Source organism: Neopelma chrysocephalum, unplaced genomic scaffold, assembly GCF_003984885.1.
Source record: "Neopelma chrysocephalum unplaced genomic scaffold, ASM398488v2 Primary Assembly neopelma1_26, whole genome shotgun sequence".
Classification (NCBI taxonomy): Eukaryota; Metazoa; Chordata; class Aves; order Passeriformes; family Pipridae; genus Neopelma; species Neopelma chrysocephalum.
The window spans coordinates 29,571,559-29,586,432 of record NW_020897695.1 but is presented as its reverse complement, the minus strand read 5'-3'; the positions used below and the strand labels follow the sequence as shown (position 1 = coordinate 29,586,432).

At 41.2% G+C, this 14,874-nt stretch overlaps 1 long non-coding RNA gene across 2 annotated transcripts; it reads right to left on the bottom strand.

The window, feature by feature from the left end:
• Window positions 1-3,404: 3,404 nt before the first annotated feature.
• Window positions 3,405-12,293, bottom strand: LOC113964201. 2 transcript variants are annotated; one of them, XR_003533093.1, is made up of 3 exons: window positions 12,185-12,293; window positions 3,523-3,689; window positions 3,405-3,439 (listed from the first exon to the last, which is right to left on the bottom strand). It is a non-coding gene; the product is annotated as an uncharacterized LOC113964201 (long non-coding RNA). The 2 variants fall into 2 exon arrangements; XR_003533094.1 differs by lacking the exon at window positions 12,185-12,293 and adding an exon at window positions 4,493-4,689.
• Window positions 12,294-14,874: the final 2,581 nt, after the last annotated feature.

Sequence of the window (14,874 nt, the reverse complement as noted above, 5' to 3'; positions counted from 1 at the left end):
TGGAGATAATTATAACAGGAGGCTATTATAACAATTATTTATCATCTCCATTCCTGGAAGAAAAATCAGGAGCCTTATTCTTGGAGGCATTCAATAAATGTAACAAGTAGCCAGGTTCTGTTAGCCAGCACAGAAAGACTCTGAAGAGTTTGCACCCATACTGATCACCTCTACTCAGCCAGCATTACTGATGTATAACCACCTGAGTCATTCCACAACACAACTGTTATTTCAGGATCTCTACATATTGCCTTGCTCAGGTGCCATTCTTCTACACCACCATCACCGCGTCACCAAGTAACCAGAGTTCTTCCCATACAGCATGCAGCATCTATGTTGCCTCAAGGCCACAGGACAATGCCACGAGTCTGGAAACAGATGTCCTGATGCTGTGCAAACTTCAGCTGGCACATCATGGAGCACAGGAGGTTATCAGTGCGCCAAAATCCTGCTTCTCATGCGTTGAAAAAATATCCTATAGACAATGCTCTTGGGAGCCATCTACCGGTAGTTAGGAATTAACTATTTGCATGTCCGCAGAGAAGTTTAAGAGCCACTTGTAACTCCACCATCTCAGGGCACCCCCTAAACTCCTACATTCATCACTAGAATCTTTTGAGGGATCACCTGTAAGCTAGTTATTTAACCATAGCTAAGCATTATAGCCCTATTTTATACTTATTCCTAGCACTTCACATGCTCAGTGTGCTACCTAAACATTATCTTCTTTCCTAACATGCTTGGACCCTAAAAGATGGGAAGCACTGTAGAAGTCATGTTATTTTCATGTTAAATGTGAAGCTCTAGTAAGCACACGTGGGACAAGTAGGAGGAAAATCCAGGCCACACGGCACATTGAAATGCCATGATTTGAAGACTCAACTCCATGACTGGAAAACCTAGCTAAAAAAACAAATAAATTCCCAGGAATTGGGTGGGAAGAGGGAAGCTGCAAGTTGCACTGGAACATCATCACTGGGACAAGAACATGAGATGTATGTGGGCAACCACTCAGTGAAGAGTTGGTCTTCCCCTACCACAGCATGGCTGTGTGAACACAGCCCATTGAGCTACTGCAGATACATTGCAGGTGTCAAACTGCGAGAGAGCAGATGCCGATTATGCTGCATCTCATGCTTGGATGGTTTAAATTGCTTCCCTACTAAGTGCAGGTCCAAAGGCATGGAAAGACTCCCAGCAGTATTGCTGAAAGAGCTGGGGGGTAATTAGAGGAGAAAGAAGTACATGTTCAGAAAAAGGGGTTACTTGTCCAGGAGACAAGAATTTTCTGGCACAGGGACACACATATCAGTCCCCATGCCTGAGGGCATGACCCTGTTGCATCCATGTTATACAGAGGACATACCTGCCAACAAGCATAATTCACGCAAAATGCAGGGAAAAGTGTGGCCAGTACATGCAGGTTCCCTACCCTCAATGCCCAGGATTTCAGGTGGAGGTAGAACGTGCTTCAAATGAGAGCCCTGGCACCTACCAACTCATGCATCATGTGGTTAACCAGCAGATTAAGAAAAAAGTTTGAGACAGTCTCCCAGGACACAGAGTACAGCCAGACCAAAAGTAGTTCAGAAATAACAGTGTCTTCCAGGAAAGTCTCAAAACTAGTGCCTGGGGACTCACAACAAAGTACCAGGAAACCAGTAAAGAGGAAGTGATTCATGTTTATCCTACTAGATTTTGCATGGCAGAAGGGTTCCAGGGCATTCCAAGAGTCTAGCAGACACAAGACAGGTGAGTACCAAAGTAGAAAAAAAATAATCCAGTATTTATCATGTGAGGATATTGTGCTGTAAATGCATAAATCAAAGAACAGAGGTGGGAGCCTGTGAAGTAATGTCATTGCACCTCACATGTACAATATTTATTAGGCAGAAAGACATGAAGTTTGTTTACATATACACAGATTAAAAGGATTTCACTTATCACACCACCCACTAGTTACAAAGGAGATGTCAGCTTAAATATCTATATCCTATTCCCACCATGATTCAAACTTGGTTTTAGATTTAAAGCTATGTTATTTTAAAATTAAAAGGAGACCCCCAAAAGTCCTGCTCATATATCACCTCTACATCAATGCTCAGGTTTCAGTCAGCCATCATTAAAGCTCCAACTCTGCGTTAAGACCTAAAATGCTGCCAATTTTCTGTGTCCTTTGTCAAGGTCCAGTTAGTTTCTTGATGTGAAATGGTGCTGTTTTTCAGTCCAGTAGTAGTAATGCTCCACATGTTTGCGTTTTTCCCCCTCCTCTCTCATGTCTTCTTCTGTGCCAACTTGTTTTAGTGAGGCTGTCTGGCATAATTCTCTATTCCTTTTAATGGTTTAAAAGAAAACATTTTTCATCAAAAGAAAGCACTTTGAACAGAAACTATTATGAAGGAGAGAAAAATATATTTTTTCTCCTTTTGAGTGGCAGTTTTGTAGGGTACTAAATTAACTTTTTGAGGTGGTTAATATTGCTAAATTTAGAAAGTCAAGTAATAACAGTCCTACATGGGCCAAAGGATGATCTAAAGATGAGGGAAGCAATATATCTTTTTAACAATTGAAAGAGTTGGGAACATTCCCACAGTGAGAATATGCTTAGCAAATTTCTCTGCTAGAGGGACACTTAGATGCATGGAATATTTCAGCTACAGCAGTAATCCTGCAGTGTTCTGTGCTGAAAGCAGAGGTCAGCCTTAAGGGAATTGTATTAGACATACAGTCAGACAAGGCAGGCACCTCAGGGAATAGCTCCTTGCATAAATATAAACACACCAGCTTGCATGCACGTTATTGCTTCTAAGATGACACAGTTACGCTTTCTCTTCTCCCTACCTGTCTTTTAGAAAACCAGAATTTGATCTCATGTTATTTTCAAATACTCACAGCTTTCCTTTCTGTGCAAACACCATTCCACATGCAAGTAAACGCAGAGCAGATGGGACAACCATTCTCAAAACAATCCACAGTGGGCACAGCCAGGATGTTGATGCACAGGTCTGCATTTAGGACTATGCTGCCAAGCCCTGTCACATAGAAAACCCTATGTCAGATATCGAAACAATTAGGTTCACGAGAGAAAGAGGTCAGTTCTTCCAACCGGAGATTCGATGTCAGAGCCTGACTTACTGCTTCTTACCATTACCCACAGGGAGAGACCACACTCCAAGTGTGACCATCCACCTTGGATGACTCAAGTTCAATACCGTGAGTCCCTCCCCTACCCAGACAGGCAGCAAGTGATTTGCCTACAGAGCTCTGAGCAGACTAGGTCAGGACTTAAGATGAAAAATTCTGTGTGCGGGGCCCAGTTGTCTTGGTACAACAACCACGACTTTTAAAAATCCACAAACGCCACCTCCTACAGCTTTTTGGAGAGCCCAGCAAAACCTGTAAGTCTCCGCTTTCAAGACGTGCAAGGCCAGCTGAGTTCCTGAGAGAGAAAAACACCACAGCCAAATTCAGACTAGAGCACATTTTGGTTTTTTTTCCATTCACAGCAGAGTGGCAACATACCTGAAAAAGCAGCTCAAACCAGACGTTTTTCTGAGATCCAGGGAGCACCACACACACACATACCTTGCTTTGGTTCCCCTCCCAACATAAGCTCTTATATTATGAAATCTAGCCACAATTACTCTTTTATAAATAGTGCAGTGTCAAGATCCTGCTGAGTCTCAAGTCTGAAATTTTAAAAGAAGAACATTTACAACTAGTCTTGCTCATTTTGAGCACAACTACAGAGCAGGAATAAGAACTGATTTATAGCAACCAAGGAGCTGATACAGTTAGAATAATTCCAGATTGATGAAAGACCTCAGCTGCAAATTACTACTGTTTTGTTCACTCTGTCTTTAAAACTACTAGTTTCCAAAAATGTAGCTCTTGTAGAGTCGGCCTTGGTGGAGCAGGGTATCTTGTTCTTTTATAAATTCTTACCATGATTTAATATACCTACACAAACTCAGCTTGGATCCAAACCAAAACTCAACTTACCTTTTCTTTCCTGGTGGCACTTGATGGTGAACACTGGGAATTTAACAACAGCACATTGACTGCATGCTTCCTTTTTTTATTATTTTGTTTAAATTACAATACATTTATTGTATATATTATTACATACACAGTGAATACAATAGCAGAAGTTTGGAGCCTGGACACTTGCAGCCTGTTCTTGGCTGTGTACAGACATTCTTGTCTTACCTTGGGTGAGCTAGCCCATTGTCCCCCAGCTGAGCTGCTTCTAATACTTTAGATGCCGTAAGTATCTGTTTCAGAAGATGTTGTGAATTAAGGTCTCCAAGTGCTTTGAGATCCTGAGAAGAATGGCAGTATACCAAGTAAAAAGTATTTAATAACTGAGAGCCAGAAACAGAAGGGTAAACTAACTATAAGGGCTACATAGACATCTGTAAAAGAGGACAAGCAGGAAATACAAAAAGAGAGCTTGGGCTTAGCAAGCCCAGTACCGCTTGGTGATCTGCACCTCTGAATATCTAAGACAGCAATTTCAGTTCCAAGCTGAGCACCAGTTTGTCTGCAAACTGCAATGAGGTACAGCTGTTCATCAGGCCAGGAAATCCAAAGGAGGATTCTCGCCAGGGATCTTGGGGCTTTATGAGGCACTCAGCAGTGACAACATCTCTGGACGCTGGAAACATATGGAAACCTGCAGACACGTGACTGCACTGAACAAAAGAAAGATGGTTTCACTTCTGAACTCCCTGAGCCTCCAGACAAAAGGCTGTGCAAATGTTCCAGCAAGATATCCCGGACCAAATACATTCAATTCATTGGAACAGACAGTAACATTTTAAGTTACTTTCACAGAATGTACCTAATTATGTCATCACAAACTATAAAGGCTGTAAGAACACATGCTAGAGCCAATATCTTGACATCATGCACACATGCTTAATGTCTTACTAAATCTTACAAGTGCGAGAATAACATCTTTGTTTAACAACAAAGAAGCAATGCTGGGTTTAGTTGTCTTAATCACCTTATGTATAAGATTATTTTTTTCTAGAAATCCCTACTCATATGAACAAGCGTTTGCTGCAATGTCACTACAGCAGTGCTGTCTTCCACTTGCTGTTTAATTTTCCTTTTTCTGGAAGAAGGTTTTCGATGTGCTTCACAGACATTAGATCAGGTATAGTTTCTGTTTTTCTTTCTCTAATTATTCATATAAAAATAGGACTATGATAAACTGAAATAGTGTAATATCCCCAAAATAACTACAGCAGTAATGACTAGCGAATACTTTCAGCTGCTTCTGTGAGGAGTTAAGCAAGCAAAGTCATTAAGCAGGAACAATCTTAATGTCAGGAAATGTTGGTGGAAATCAAGTTTGGGACTTGAAATTGTAAGTATCTGCACCCAAATCCTTATACCAAGAACTAGTTTAATCCAATCAAAGTAACCAACGTAGCTCAATTTTTTTATGTTGTGTAGTCATAACAAGCTGCTTGAGAACAATCTACAGATCAAGGCAATTTCAAATGATGAATAAATTCATGAAAACTCTACACTGTTCAGAAATCATTTAAACACGGGAAAATTAGGCTTAAAAACATCAATTATACTATATTTTAAAACTATCTTTGAAGATAATACTGATGTTAAAATATTAATAAAAGTGGATAAAATACTTGAAAAATAGGAGCACGAGAAACATAGTCAACATAAATAATGTTCCAATTTGCACAGTGACCTTCTACACTAGCATCTCCATGCCTTACCAATCTCTTAGTAAAACATTTCCATGTTTTTACGTCTGGCTTGTAGACAAACTCCAAATACTTAGTCCTGAGTTAAATGCTAAAGTCTGCTGCACATACGGTTCAAACAGCAGAAAAAACTCAATTATCAGGGCAAATATTTTAGGGCAGACCTTTAATATTTAAACCCATCATCCCTTCAAAGATCCCCATATTTATCAGCATCATGACTAAGGGATGAATGGTTTTCACTTACCACTGTAAAAGATAGGGTCTAAACTCAATGGACAGATGAAGAGATTATACACCACATTTTATACAGTCTCTTTCATTATATCAAGCAAGTTACTGACCTCTGAGAACCTGCTACATGTAGGGCAGGTATAACCACCTGAAAGCTTGCTCTCTGTTTTATAAACAGAAGGGACCAGAGGTAAATCCCCTACTTAGATATGTCCCTTGGGAGATAGAAAGTAATAAATATGGTAGTGATGTGAAGAAATACTAGGAGAGCAGTGTTTCAGGGCCACATCTGGAAAACGATCCCAAGAAGTAAAGAAGAACGTTCAAGAGAGGTATTTATGGCAATACAAGCTAGAGCCAGAACACAAGGTATCAGTTAAAGTATAAGGTGTCGTGGGTTGACCTTGGCCGGATTCTAGGCACCCACTAAAGTCGCTCTGAGCTGGGAGAGGTCACACAGGCAAAACAGACTCAGCGTGGGTTAATACTAAAATTTATTACTAACAGGATAAGATCCAAAGAGTGAGAAATAAAACAGTCTTAAACACACTTTCCACCCACCCCTCCTTCCTTCCATGTTCTCCCTTCTCCCCCCACAGCAGTGCAGGGGGACAAGTCCACCCCTCGGGCAACAGGTCTTCCAAATCTGCTGTCCCATAGGTCAGTCTTCCATGGGCTGCAGGGGGACAACCTGCTTCACCATGGTCCTCACCATGGGTTACAGGGGGGGTCACAGCTCTGAGTCTTTCCCTGCTCCGTGGGGTCCCTCACATGAGTAACAGTCTTTGACGGACCTCTCCAACATAAGTCCACCCCTTAGGCAGTAGTTCTTCCATATCTACTGTCCCAAGGGTCACCTCTCCATGGGATGCGGGGGGGGGTCTCTGCACCCTGATGGTCCTTCCTAGGATGCAGTCCTTCATAGGGTGAGCTGTACCAATGTGGATCCCCCACAGGGCCATGAGTCCTTCCCGGGAATAACCTGCTCTGGCGTGGATTTTCCTCTCCATGGAGCACAAGTCTCTTGAAGGACTCTGCTCCATCCTGGGCCTTCCATGGGGGGTAACAGCCTTCTTCCATGCATCCATCTGCTCCAGCATGGGCTCGGCTGCACCATGGCAGGCCGTCCCAGCCGCCCCTTTGCAGGGGCCACCACTTGGCTTGGTTGGCACTGCCAAGAGTAGCACGAGTGGCTCAGCCGGGGTACCGCTGCCTGCTCCGGGCTAGGTGCCGGGAGACCCGGCCTGGGCTGCTATTGTTCCCCCCACCCCCCTCCTGCGGTGGGGCCGCCCGGGAGCTTTGGTCAGCTCTCCTCTGGTTGGAATTCTTCTGCACAACAAAACTTGTTCTTAAATATGTTATCACAGAGGTGTAATTATTGGCTCTCCCTTGGCCAGCAGCAGGAAGTCCATCCTGTAGCCAGCTATCATTGGCTTCACTGGGGCGGAAACTTCTAGCAGTTTCGAACTGAAGCCATCCTATGTAGCCCTCACGCTACCAAAAAGCCCAGCCACCTCAACCCATGACAAAAGCCCCAAAAGAAATAGCAAATTTCCAGCTTCAAACCTGCCTCTAGGCTCACTAGGCTATCATGTAATACACACTGTAAAGTGGCATGTTTCCGTTGCAGACTTCTGTAAGGCAGGTAAAGCAAAAAGATAAAGCCTCATGTCTGAGGCACAGACATGCACAATGAGACATGCCCCAAGGGCAGCAACAAAACCAAAAATGTCTCTTCTTGAATTCCCAGCTGTCCAGCCTCCAGGTACTCACCTCTACAACCTTTAGCCACACTAGAAAATAGAAGATGACAGCTATACTCTTCCTATTCATTCCCTACCTTTAACGTTGGGAGCATAAGGCAAGAAGATTGGGCCAAAGCAGTACTCACTATGGATGAATACTGCAATTCTCTTGGATCTCATATGGCAAGGTTAGTCTCTGTGGCTATACACTTCTTGAGATTCATCTCTGCTTCCTACCGTGCTCAGTTTGCCCTCACTCTACACTGTCTGTTATGTGTTAAACCTGCCTAGCAGTCAAGTTACAGGTTTTTATCCTTTTTCTCCATGCCTACTTGACCTCAGCCCAGCCAATGAACACTGTCTTGGCCAAGAAGCTCAAAAGAGAAGTCTCCACAGCAATTACATTGTCAGCTTTCTTAACCACCTCAACCAATGAGTTCTGAGGACTTTCTGACAAAACACATCCTTCTTCCTATTCCTTTTTGACTATCTATGTTAGAGATCATGGTAACACAGGGATACGGGAAAGCACATTATGCCCTCCAGTAGGTTCTCAAGGAAGTTTAACAGCAGCAACTTCCGAGTTTCCCCGGAATCTCATGTTCAGATGAATCTGCATACTAATAATATAAGAAGAATCAATTAAAAATTTCTATTTGTCTTTATAAACTTCAGAGGAGAAATCACAAAAAGAAGGTTTAATTTTGAATTTGAAGTCTTAAACAAAAAATTCTATTCTGAACTGGTTTACCATACCAGAAGATTAAATATAGCACAAGCTAAAGAAGTACACAGGCATTGTTTTTGTTGCATATGATTAAATGTTTGACTGGTTATAGTTACTACTTCTAACTCTTCAAAGGCTTAATTCAGTTTTCATATGTCTTTGTCCCAACCTAATCTAAGGAAGATAACTTGAATTGGAATACACCACAACTACCACGAGTCTAGCTCTCCAAGTTCAGTTCTATCGCTGGTGGTTCAGTTCTATCACTGCACAAATGTGTGAGGGAGTCTCCTGTCTCACTTAGCAATAGTGGTCAAACATGTCATAGCATATGTACCAGTACAGTGTACTATCTGAATTACAGTATGTGTCATCCAAAGAACTCTGATACTGTATGCAAGGCTCATGAAAATTGGCCAGCAATTTTAGCATCATAAACTACAGAAGAATATATCTGCTTAAGTATTCAATCAAGCAGGAAAGTTTATTACTTACTATATATTCTAAAGAGTGGTTGTAAATGCATAAAACTAGCCAATAGACTTCATAGCATTTCCTATAATAAAAGAGCTGCTGGTGTTTTGGCTTAGGGTATGTCACTACTGCACAAGAAAGACCAGGAAAGGTCCTTGCAGTTAAATGAGTTCTGAAACTGGAATTGTGACAGCCAGATCTCACTGAAACACACCAGCACTAGACAGGCAAAATCATGCAAGAGAAAGGTTTAAGTAGCCGTTGCTCTGACTTTTAGTTGCCTGCATCACCTCACTGGAGGGGTTCTCTTTGATATCTGTAACCACAGACATGTCACATCAGTGTGACTTGGATCCAGCAAATCAAGCCCTTGGCAGAGTTCTCGAAGACACTTCTGGGCCAGAGGATGAAAGAGGCTTTCAGAAAGCCTGCGAAATCTGAAATGAATGTGAAAGTGAGATTGGCACTGGACATTAGCAACAGGGACAAAAGATGACTGAAGTATTAGAGTCCAACTAACCAATTAGGAAACTATTTGTGCCCTTTTATTGGCCAACATCCCTCCACCAACTACATCGACAACTAGAAAATGTGCACAAAATGTGCTCTAGCTTGAATCCTCCTAGCCTTCTTTGCATATGAAATAAAATCAACTCCTGATTTCCTACTTCAGAAGTAGTTCAACTGGACAGAAGAAACTGCCCACTTGGGAGCAATCTTTCAAATGCTAATTTCAGCATGTCTGCAAGTGGGATACTCCCTTTACTTCCAGCAATGCAGTTAACTGTGAGGCCTGGGCCCATTAATGCATGTGAACAAAAGAAAAATGTTTCCATTATTTGCCATTTTCACTAGAATAAGTATCTTCTAGCAAAAAAACCCACTGAAATCAAGGCAAAATAGCTTTTCCTGTGAGAAACAGAACAAAGTCATTAGCTATCCCAGAGAGTGCATTTGTGTTCTGTCCCACAGGGTTTAAAATTCCTGACCTGTAAAAGGAGGTAAGTCTGGATTCCCTTCTCATTCCTGTCATCTTTATCTGTTCTCTCTGCATAAGTAGGTATGCTTACAAAGAACCACTTTAAAGGACATATGTCCCTTTTGGCACTGAAGATATACTTTAATGTATAGTAACACACACTGTAGCAAAATAATAATAAAGAAAAATAATAACCTTGCTAAAGTTCCCCAAGCCTTTGCTATGAGCAGGAATAGATTAAGGAATTACAATGAAGAGAAGATTTTGCTTTGAAGTTTTTTATCTGAATGCTGCCTAACTATGTGACTGTCATGAACACCTAGCCACATATCTCAGTGGACAAGAGGCAAAGAAAGGAGCTTGACATTTGCAGTTGTGGTGCAGCAGAACAAGCTACAGTGTAAGTCATCTCTATGATCTTGCAGGCAGGTAGAACTCTTGCATATACATTGCTTATCCTTGCTTTCTCATTCACAAGAACAGAGGAGGAAGAAAGAATATGTCTGTCTTCTGTCTTTACGGAAAAAGCTTTTTCTGAATTCTGCATTTTAGCAGGAATTGCAGACTTTCACTTGCTTAGGACTTTTCAGAACACTTTCTAACCTCAAAGTATCCTTCATTAAATGAAATATGGAGAAATGGAACAACTTATACCAGGCAGAATAAAGTTGCAACCTGCACTGATAATGCCTCTGTAATTCATGCTGCTTAAATCGTTGGTGATGTAGGATCTGGCAAGTCAATGATCCTTGCTCAAATTACAGAATCTCATTAATTCTGCCTTTTATGAGTCCTTTTCTACCTAGTTTGAGGACACTTGGCCCATGCCCACAGTTCAAGAGCTAGTAGAACCATCTCTTAAAGAACTAGAAGTGTAACTGATTAAAAGCACAAAATCTGTCTCGTAATCCTATGTTTTTGTGATATTTTAGTACTTCCACAATGAACCCTAGCTTATAAGAAGATCATCAGAAACAAACAAGACACGAAGAAATAGAACTGGGAGCTCATGTGCCTGTACGAAATCCTGAAGAACATGATTTTTTTTTCTTTTAAGGGCAGCAGGCATAACAGGCACAGCCCTCCTACCAGGTCCACTTCTAAACTACTCAGGGGTCTCTAGCATTTCCTTTCCCTGGGTACGTTCAGTTTCATAACTATAAACTGGGAAAGGGATGACAGAAATTTTTCGGTTGCACCAAAGATATAAGAATTGAGAACCACGGACTAAAGCCCATTGAGTTTAAAAATCTGTGCATTCTCTTGTTGAGCTCTTTAGGTCACAGCTACTGACCTTTATTTTATGCACTGCAAGGCTATTCCAAGCAAAGCAACAGTTCTGTATGATGCTCTTTTACTAACAGGGATGGACAGAAAAATGCCTGAGGTAACAACACTAGATGTTATTCAGGCATGGAGAACAAGTGCCTTTCCAGGGTTTCCCTCAAGAATTAGCCTCTGGACTGCTCCTGCACCTGGCTTTGCCAGGGAGGTGTGGTACTATAGGTGTTTTTCATGCCTGAAAGTTGAGTCATCACTTCAGCTCACAGAAGCAAACCTAATGAAAGGTGAGATTTTTCTTTACCTTGGCACCCTTTGACATATTTCTGTGAAGATGCCCAATTATTGGAACAACAAGTACAGTCAGTAATCTACTATTGCTGTCCATCTAACAAGAGGAGCTCATGCCAGTGTACACCTTACTCACATGCATTTCTCCTTAGTAATGCTGGATAATGCTTTGTAAATAAATAAATGTACCAAAATTACTTAATCTTCCCAGTGAGTAAGAGCAGAGGAAGCCACAGGAGACAGAAACAGTGACACACAGAATATTACTTGTGACCCGTCTATTCTAACATCCTGCCTCTTGCCTGAGCCATGTACCAAGTGTCTTGGAAAAAGAAACAAGAAAACCTATTAGAGGTAAGATTTGGGATATACCATGCTTTAGAATGTTGTTATTTGGGGTTTTTTTTGCTGAGATCACTAGAAGTTAAACCCTAAAGCTTGAGGTTAGTATATCCACTTAACATGTTTGTTAGTATTAACAGCTATAATTCTGGATGTTCTAGTTATTTATACAAAAGCATTCAATCCCTCATTTAATCCGGCTAAATCCCCTGGCCTCAGCAACGCCTTGTGGCAACCATTTTCGCAGTCAAATCACATCCATAGTCATGGAGTTGGTTAATATAGCAGCTCTGCTGGCCTGAGAAGGCTCAGCAGTAGTTAGGACTCTCTGCCTACAGAGTACAAGGAAGTACCAGAAGCAATGCCATCTCACCAGCCCTGCTGGGAAGCAAGGTGCAAAATCCAAGGCAGAGGTTGGCTTCTAGCCCCCCCAAATTAACTCAGTCAGGGTAATTTTGCTGTCTGCCCTGCACATCAGTATATTTCTGTCCCCATTCTTGGCACTAGAGTAGAACCCAAAGCTCTACGACATCTCACAACAGGCACAGATGATCCAGGACTTCTGGGTTCCCAAATCCTCTTTACTTAGCAAGACTGGCAAGCAGTCTGTACTTGAGAAATAGAGCTGCTGCCAAGTAGGAGACTTACACCTTGGGCTCTAAGGCTTTATTTGAAAGTGAAATCAAAATAGACCAAGAGAAAGGTACTTCATTTTTGAGTTACCATAGAAAATTTAATCTTTTTTTTTTTTTCTAGCTCTTTTTAAACAGAGCAAGTGTTTTAACTTCTTTTTACAATCAAAAGTTTTGCACCTGTGCCAAACGCACATTTGGAATTCACACAGTCATTCCTGTAGTCACTGCAGGACCAGTGCACACAGCTTGCCCTAAAGAAATGCAACTTCAGCCAGGATTTCATGCACAGACTTTGGAAGGCTATCAAAATACGGGTCAAAATGGGAACTAGGGGCAACAGACGTGGTGTGGTGTGACACACAAAAAGGTCTTATCCTCATTGTGATTTGTTATTGCTACTGTCTACTGGTCAGAGACAATTAAAAGCAGCAAGTTTACTTTGGTGTGCTGGTTATTTCTGCAGAGAGCCTGATGCACTGGTCAGACACATGTTTGCTGAAAAAAGGTGTTGCAATTCTTGAAAAAAGAATTGCTTTTCATTTGAATCTCCCCAGACGTGCTACTACAGAGCTCTATAATCACATGCCAGTAGCATTTCTAAAAAGATTCACTGCCTGGACAGCTTGTGAGAGGGTCTACATTCTGTCAGTATGATGCCTGCACTAAGATTGTAAAAAAAGAAATAAACCAAGCATAGATCAACATTATTTACGATAGCTTAGGACCTGTGAAGCCTCTGCACACTTCCAGAGTCTCACTCTCAATCTGCAGAGGCTAACTATTAAAAGTAGTCCATGAACAATTCATGCTGTAGACAATTCCCTCAATATATTTAAAAAAAACCCAAACTTGCCTTTCTCAAGGAGGATACAAAAATCTATATAAATTGAAGAGAAAAACAAAAGTAATACTTTTGGCAAATAATTTGTGACAAGACATATTTAAAAAGTCATCAGTGTAATATTTGAGCCTGAATCTGCCAGAAAGAATTAAGACACCTTAGACTACACCAGTGTAAATATTTCTGCTGGTTTTGGTGCTCTGCAAGGTCTCAGAGAAAGCTTAAAATTGATAAATCTGGACTAAAAGAAAGAATAAAGTTTTTTAAAAAGGAAATAAAATCACTGTGGATCATTTTTGACAATCTTGTGACATTTAGACCAATTTCAAGATGTCTTAATAGAACTGGGAGAGAACAGAAAGAGAAAATTCACGAGCCTTGAATACTTGGATTTGGTAAGTTATACGATTCCACTGGAATTCACATCATGATGGGATTCAGATCAAAATCAATCTCCTTGTTGTAAAAATCCTTCACTGGCTTAATCTTGCCAGCCTGTGAGCTGTGGCCCCTGTATTCAAAAAGGACTGGTTTTCTTTCCATCCTTTCACTCACTCTTGCCTTTCTCTCCCACAACTCCCTACACCTGCTTTGTGATTCACCAATCCACCCACACAAAATGCAACAGCAGCAACAAAAAGCAAACTCTCACTCCCACAAAATTTCTTTCTACCACTTTATTTTCCCCTTGATTTCTCTCCCTTTCCACTATTGTTCACTATTTGTCTTGGTACCTCTGCTGATGTCCTAACTACAAAAGGCTTCTGCAAAAGGCAGGGAAACATGAAGCATCCTATTTCCACTTTCCATTTCCTACTCAATATAGTTACCTCTACACCTACACCAAACTGCATATGCTATCCTATTTATCCCTGGAGTGATGGTGAATACTTTGTGAGGGATCTTTAAAGAATAAAACTTATCATCTTGTTTGAAAAAACGGGATTGAAAAAAAAACAACAAAAACCCCCTCCCAAAAAAGCAAACCCACCCACCTGCCCCCAAAACTCAAACACCAAAAAACTCCAAACAAACATGATGCTAAGACTAGAGACTGCTAAGATGGGAAAAAGTATCATTAAAAAATAGATACATTTTACATCTTCCCAGAAATAGCATTGCAGTATCTTCTCCCATTGACAAAACATCACCTATAGCAACATTTTTGCACAGGAGTAGTAAAACCTTGGTAGCTCTGCTTGGGAAACAGCATTAGACTTTAAATCTTTCCTGAGCACACTTATGTTGAGCAATTCAATGCAGTCCTAGAAGAGCACAACAAGGACTAGATGCATATCTACGCATACATAACTTGAAAATAACTTATAAACTTTATTGATTTTGGAAGACAACTCCACGTATCTCACATGGTTATCAATTCAAAACAGTTCATGCAAATGTTCTTTTACGACTGCACGAGGGGGATTAAATATATTTATACTTGAGTTGAGAGATTATGACTCAAGGAAAGACCTGCACCAGCTACCTCCACTGTAGCCACCTGGAGGATGGAAAAATCACCATACAGGTAAAAAGCTGTAACCTTTCCTTGGGTTGCTTACAGTGGGAAGCGAATAGGCAGTAACT